Here is a 7,106-nt window from a genome sequence, read left to right on the forward strand (position 1 = left end):
CCCGCACCCGTCGCCGCCTCTGCTTATCGCCGTCGTGGCCACAGCCACATTGGCTCGAAACTGGGAGCCCATAGCACCACTCCACGCACCTCGCCGTGCCCCCTAGCGATGAGCCCGAGCTCGCCCGAGCTCCGGCGTCCGCTAAGGTCGTCGCCGGCGTCGTTTCCGGTGACCCCGAGCTCCACCTCCACCACCAATCGACGCGGCTTGTTCCCAGCTGATCATAGATGCCCTCCGCCGTCCATTTGGTCACCGGAGGAGGAAACCCGCACCTCTCCGCCATCCCTAGCCTTGTCGGCGACGAGCCCCGGGTCAACTTCGGCAAGTTTGACCCGGTTTGACCCAAGTTTGACCCCTGGGTCACTGACGTGTGGGCCCCAGGCCACTAACTAAACTAGATTAGTGTTAGTGTAATGCTAACTAAATTAGATAGTTAGGTTAGTCACTGACAGACGGGACCCACAGGCCAAGTTTGACCTGGGCCGTCTCCGTTGACTACTGACGTCACAGTGACGCAATGCTCGCGCAATAAAGTATTTTTTGGATTTAATCTTATTCAGGAAATTCCAGAAAATGTCCAAAACTTATAAAAACATAGAAATTCAACCGTAACTCCAAATGAAATAATTTATATATGAAAAATGATCCAAAAAATCCAATCTATCCATCTGCACTAGTTTCATGCATGTTAAAGCAAGTTAAAACTGTTGTTTATATCAAAACATGATAATGCACTTCATAAATTCTTAGTTTGAGTTTGAAATTGAACTTTTGGTTCAAAATGACTCAAACCACCCTTTTTGTAGTTGCATTAGCTCAAACACACTCATTTTGCGATGTCATGTTCATGCATCATATTGTGCATTGCATTGATTGTGTTCTTCCTTGGTTGCCGATATTTGTCCCCTCTCGGTAGACGTGTTCCGACGATGAGTTCGATGACACCGATGAAGAGCTATATCATCTTCAGAAGTGCCAGGCAAGCAAAACCCCCTTGTTCATTCTGATACAATCCCACTCTCTCGCTCCTGCTCTCTTTTACTACATTAGGACAACAACGATATATCTGTTACTTGCTGCGGTAGTTGAACCCCTTATCCTCTGCATGACCTGTCATTGCCACAGTAAATAGATGAAACCCACTAGCATGAGTAGGAGTTGTTTGAGCCCTGGTGTGCCTACTCATTCATGCTTGTTTGTCATGCCTGCTATGCTTAGAGTTGTGTCAGGTCTGATTCATCGGGGATGAATTGGAACGGTGATGAACATGCCCTATTGTGTGTGAGCTAAGTGTGTGAACACGATTTGGTAAAGGTAGCGGTGAGAGGTCGTGTAGGAGTACATGGTGGGTTGTCTCATTGAAGCCATCCTCAGGAACTGAGTTCTGTGTTTGTGATCCATGAAACAGTTACTACCACGCATTGGGCCCAAAACCAATGGACCCTCTCGGATTCTTAATCACCCTTGTCCTCTGTCCAGGAGTTGCAAGTAGTTTCTGGTGTTTGTAGTATGCTGGAGGCCATGGGCAGCACTGACCCGAGGGGTGGGTTGTGATGCGGTAGGCACGTGGCCGGGTATGTCGGGCGCCCGTTTGGTGTCGCGGAACCCTGTACACATCGTTCAGGGCCGTATGTAGAAACCTCGGCCGGACTCCCTGCGGATGGAACCTGAATAGGCGATAAACCTGGACTAGAGACTTGAGTGTTTAGGTAGGCCGTGGCCGACACACTCGTTGGGCTTCCGCTTGAAGGTTCGAGTACATGTCATGTAAACGGCGGTAAGTGGTGAGAGCGTGTGTGAAGAAGTACACCCCTGCAGGGTTAACATCATCTATTTGAATAGCCGCGTCCGTGGTAAAGGACCTCTAGGTTGCCTATACAGTTCATAGACAAGTGAAAGTGGATACTCTAAAATACGCAAGATAAGCGTGAGTGCTATGGATGGCGTTCTCGTAGGGAGACGGGAGCGGATCCATAGTGGTGTATTGATATGGTGAATATGTGGACTCGTGTGCGCCACCTCAAAAGAGTTACTTGCAGTCGTAGTTCAGGATAGCCACTGAGTCAAAGATGGCTTGCTGTAGTTAAACCCCACCATCCCTTTGTTGATAATGATGCATATGTAGATAGTTCTGATGTAAGTCATGCTGGGTACATTTGTACTCATGTTTGCTTAATTTATGTTTTTGCAGAGAGACTACAGTCTCGTTAGTAGTTCCGCTTGGACTTCGACATTTAGCTTGCTACCTCAGCTAAGATCTTGTGCCCCCGGCAGGATCTGGTAGATAGTGAGGCTTCTTAGCCTTTTTCATTTGTAGATGTCTGTACTCAGACATGTTAAGCTTCCGTATGTGCTTTGACTTGTATGCTCTGAATGTTGGGTCATCAGACCCATGTTTGTAATATCTCGCTCCTCGGAGCCTATTGAGTAAAATACTTGAGTTGTAGAGTCATGTTGTGATGCCATGTTGTATTTGCACATATCGAGCCTATTGTGTGTATGTTATTGAAATGCTTGGTATGTGTGGGATCTGACTATCTAGTTGTTTATCCTTGGTAGCCTCTCTTACCGGGAAATGTCTCCTAGTGCTTCCACTGAGCCTTGGTAGCTTGCTACTGCTCCGAAACACTTAGGTTGGCCGGCATGTGTCCTTCTTCATTCCTGTGTCTGTCCCTTCGGGGAAATGTCACGCGGTGTCTACCGGAGTCCTGTTAGCCTGCTACGGCCCGGTTTACCGGAGTCCTGCTAGCCCAGTTGCTACAGCCCGGATTCACTCGCTGATGACTGGCACGTTCGTTGCTGGGTCGTGTATACCTGTCCCTGTAAGTTAGTGCCACTTTGGGTTCACGACTAGCCATGTCAGCCCGGGTTCTTTGTCATATGGATTCTAGCGACACTATCATATACGTGAGCCAAAAGGCGCAAACGGTCCCAGGTATGGTAAGGCGACACCCATGGGAATACCGTGCGTGAGGCCGCAAAGTGATATGAGGTGTTACATGCTAGATCGGTGTGGCATAGGATCGGTGTCCTGACAACTTTGGTATTAGAGCCTGACTGCCTGTAGGATTACCAAGCCAAACTAGTCGAAGTTGAGTCTAGAAATTCTTTAGTTATATAAGGGAATTGATTGTGGTTGGGAACTTAAGGCTCTTTTTACTCCTTATACCTTATGCCCTTCTGATCTGAGTTATCTTATCTTTCCTACGGGGTTAAGGAACTAGGCTTTCTCTTCTTTCTATTAGGATCACGTGTTACTAATCCATATACTTATAGGATTGATGGTTCTAAGCTTCAGTTCAGTTCCTAGTACTTCCGTATATTCATAGCTAGCCTTAGAATCTTCATATTGTGACGATCGAGTGGTTATGCCACCATTTGCAGGATGTCTTAAATCTTTTCGAGCATTTACAGCCGTTATGCTGTCCCAGTCATCCCAGGTTTCTAAACAATCTGATGCATTTGTAAACCCCTTCTTCCCATTCTTGATGTTCCTTTGGGCCAGATTAAGCACACTAATCGGTCTGTTAAGGTACTCCATTGCCTTGACATGTATGTTCGAGTTAGTATTATGACCCTAGGTGTCTTCGAGAACCACTCAGTAATCTAGCAATGTTTTGTGTTCCCAGTGTGATGATTCTGGCCCTCATTCTCGAAAGCATCCCGTGATGCCATTTAGTTAGTAGGCCTTCTATTTTTGGGTTCTTAAGCCCGAGATTCACCCTACTTACTTCATGTTGATAGTGTTTGCTCGTTCCTTTAGGATATTAGTAACCTTTGCATTAGTCCTCGAGGTCCGTGGTATTTCCTTCTTCCAAATACTATGAACCATTCCCGACAGAAGTTCTTTTGAACCAAAGGGTCACAATAAGAGTGCTCTTGATGATTTTTTCGTTCCACCTTATGACTCTGCCAGTTCAACCTTTCTGCATGGGTTATCCGGAAGAAATATGTTGAACTCGTTCGACATGCTAGTCCATGCATCCACAACTCAGAAAGTCATATGTTCTTTTGGGTTGTCCCTCTTTAGTTGTCTTCTGACCTCGTCTATCATTGGATAGTCAAGAGCATGTCATGCATTTATGCTGATCGATACCTCATATTCTTGTGGTCTGTCAAGCCATTCTATTCTGGAATGACTAGGGGAAACAAACTCCAGTACCTTGTCCACTTTGAGGATTGGGTCAAAGTAGTTGTATTCCGTAGATCAAAATGCCAATCCAGCTTTTGCTCTGTTCTACCTTGGAGTTTCACCCTCTTTCATATCAAGAATGACGTGAGAATTGCACAATCTCTTATGAATTCTTGATATAGTGATACTTTCGCCATCATTATTCATTTCTTGGTCTCTGTGTTAGTTGTAACCGGAATGCCGATAGGTGAACCGTGATGTGTGGAATCAATACTCCTAGCAACCCCGTTGCTTGGTAGTTAATGGACAATAATCTCATTCTTAGCGTGTTGGTTATCGAATCACTATTCTAGGATTGATCGTGCTACCTTGTCCTTATTTCTGGTGCACTCTTCGATCTTTGAGTTAGGATTGAATCCCTTGCTCTTCTGATCATGTCGTCTTGCCTTGAAAAGCAAGATTGTTCTCGAGCTTAAAAAACATATCAGTGGTTCGTGATTTTCTGATTATCTTCTCGGAGGTATCACCAGGTTGTCCCCTGACTGTTATGTTGAGCTCGTGATCAAGTTGGTCTCTTGTAAACCACTCATTCTCCAAGAATCTGTGTTGGATACCCCTGAGCTAGTTGTTAAGCTAAACAACAACTTGGAGAGTTGGAAGATAAAAGCTTGTCTGACTTAGTTCATTTTAAGGGTTATCTTTGTGTGTGTGTGTGTGTGTTGAAGAAAGATGATATCTTCATTGATTGATCCTTGTGATCAATTGTTGGATCTATTGTCTTGTCCAAACTTTGATTTGAGTGTGGGCTATCCTCAAATCAAATCAGAACCAATGATGTTCGTAATGTTGTCTTACTCGTGGTTGTTTCCTTGAGAATACACCATTATATATTTTGGGTCTGACCAATGCTATCACCTTGTCCACATAATCATGGAATTCCATCTTCATGAAAATCTGGATGACCTGTTGTTGATCCCATCGGCAATAGTTTCATCTTATCCATGATTCATGTTGAACATTAAGCTAGTGTTGGAAACTTTGAAAGCATTTCTTCATGCTAGCTCATGAAGCATATGTTTGGTGTAAGAAGTGACTTCCTTTGATTCACGTGCATTTGATATAAGTTGCCAACGTGATTCAAGAAAGTTCATTTTTGCTTCCTCTGGAATCATCCCAAGTCAGTCGTGCATGTGCGAGGTATTCTATGGCCTGATAGACTGATCATCTTCATTCCATATGTATTCCCTAGCACACCAAGCTACTGATTGATCTGTTCAAGGATAAGAAGTTCATTGATAAGTATACAAGGACTTCGATATCCTCAATGATGGATCCCCATCTGAACTCGGTAGTGTTTTTATTGTAAGACTACTATGTGATCATGCTTGTCTTGGACAGCGTGTTCACAGGTTTGTAGCAGAACCAGCTCATGTTTTGGAGCTTGCTACCGTAGTTCATTTCCCGAGAATCTTGCAACATCATCTTGTCAATTTGTGTTGCAAACTTTATTTTCCAGACATGATGTCTGAAATATCCTGTTACCAACCAGATCTAAATCTCGGGCAGATATGATGGTTGGAACATTCCCAACAATTGCATTTCGTTCCCAGCTTGCACCGCCATTGTGCCAATTTCCCATGGGCTACCCTTCTCAGTAGTTGCTGTCCAGGATCATCTCCAAAAGTGGTCCTACCATGGGTCCCATCCATTTCCGGTGATAAGCAAAATCATTCCGTGCGTTGTCTTCAACAAGGTAGACCACATCATCCATTCTAGTCTGAATATGCCATTCTTTCGAACTCCGTCAAACGATCATTTGTGATTTGCCTTAGGTTGGTATGGAGAGTTTCTATGATCTAGATATCAAAAGTAATTCTTCTTGCCACTTAAGGGAATAATTCTATGAGCCACCTTCCCCAAGGTGCCCATTATGGAATCATGGCAATTCAGTTCTCGTTACGTTGAAACGCATCCACCATCTACTTATGCGTGGAATTGTTGCCTACCAAATTGAACTTCATCTGTTACTTTCCATCCCTTTCGATATGTGTTGTGTTTCAACTCTAGAGATGTCTCAATGTCTCACTCCATGAGTGTATTTCGAGTTGCTCGATCTTTGAGAAGATTGATTCTTCTAGAGTTTTCCCTTTCTTCTCGTTGTCATGTTGGAGGGAGTTCTTAGAGCAAGACACCGAGACAAAGATGATCATCGAATCAACGTTCTTACAAAGTGCAATCTGGACCATGAAGATTGTGCTAGCTTTGTGTCCCCTCTGTGTTTTTACCTCACGTCTTGAATCTCGGGACAAGATTCTTGTTTAGTGGGGGTGAGTTGTCACATCCCTAGTTCTGGTATGCTCTAAGCTAGCTAGTCATGTGTTGCATCATGTTTAAATTCTTTTGAAATTGAAATGGGGACTGATCAAACCCCAGCACCAGATCCAATCAAATAGGTTCAACATAAAATCATTTTCAATGAACCTAAAATGCCCTTCTAAAATGTCCATCATTTTTGCCTTGGGTTAGAACCTCTGACAAAAATTGGTTCACATTTTTCTAGGACACATAACGTCACTGGATTAAATCATTACCTATTTGCATTTGGGTATTTAAATGCTATGAAATAATCTAAATGCCCAAATAATTCTGGAAATAAGTGAGGGCTGTTGGGAATAATCTAAACAGAGCCCACAACTATTCTCAGGATATTTGGAAGTGCCTAGCTATTTTTAATAAAGCCCAACAGATACAGAAAAATAGAAAAACAGAATTAAATGGAAAATAGAGAGAGAAAGGCCACAGGCCACTTACCTGGCTGGGCCGGCCCACCTGGCCCATGCCAGTCATCACCTACCTCTGCCAGTAGGCACACAAGGGAGACAGTGCACGCGCGTGCATCACGCCACGCCACCTCCCTGCTCGCCTGCCTCACCAGCGCCTCGAAGCAGCTCCGCGGCGCCGCCCGATCCCATGG

This window comes from Triticum dicoccoides, chromosome 7B (assembly GCF_002162155.2).
Source record: "Triticum dicoccoides isolate Atlit2015 ecotype Zavitan chromosome 7B, WEW_v2.0, whole genome shotgun sequence".
In the NCBI taxonomy this organism is placed as follows: domain Eukaryota; kingdom Viridiplantae; phylum Streptophyta; class Magnoliopsida; order Poales; family Poaceae; genus Triticum; species Triticum dicoccoides.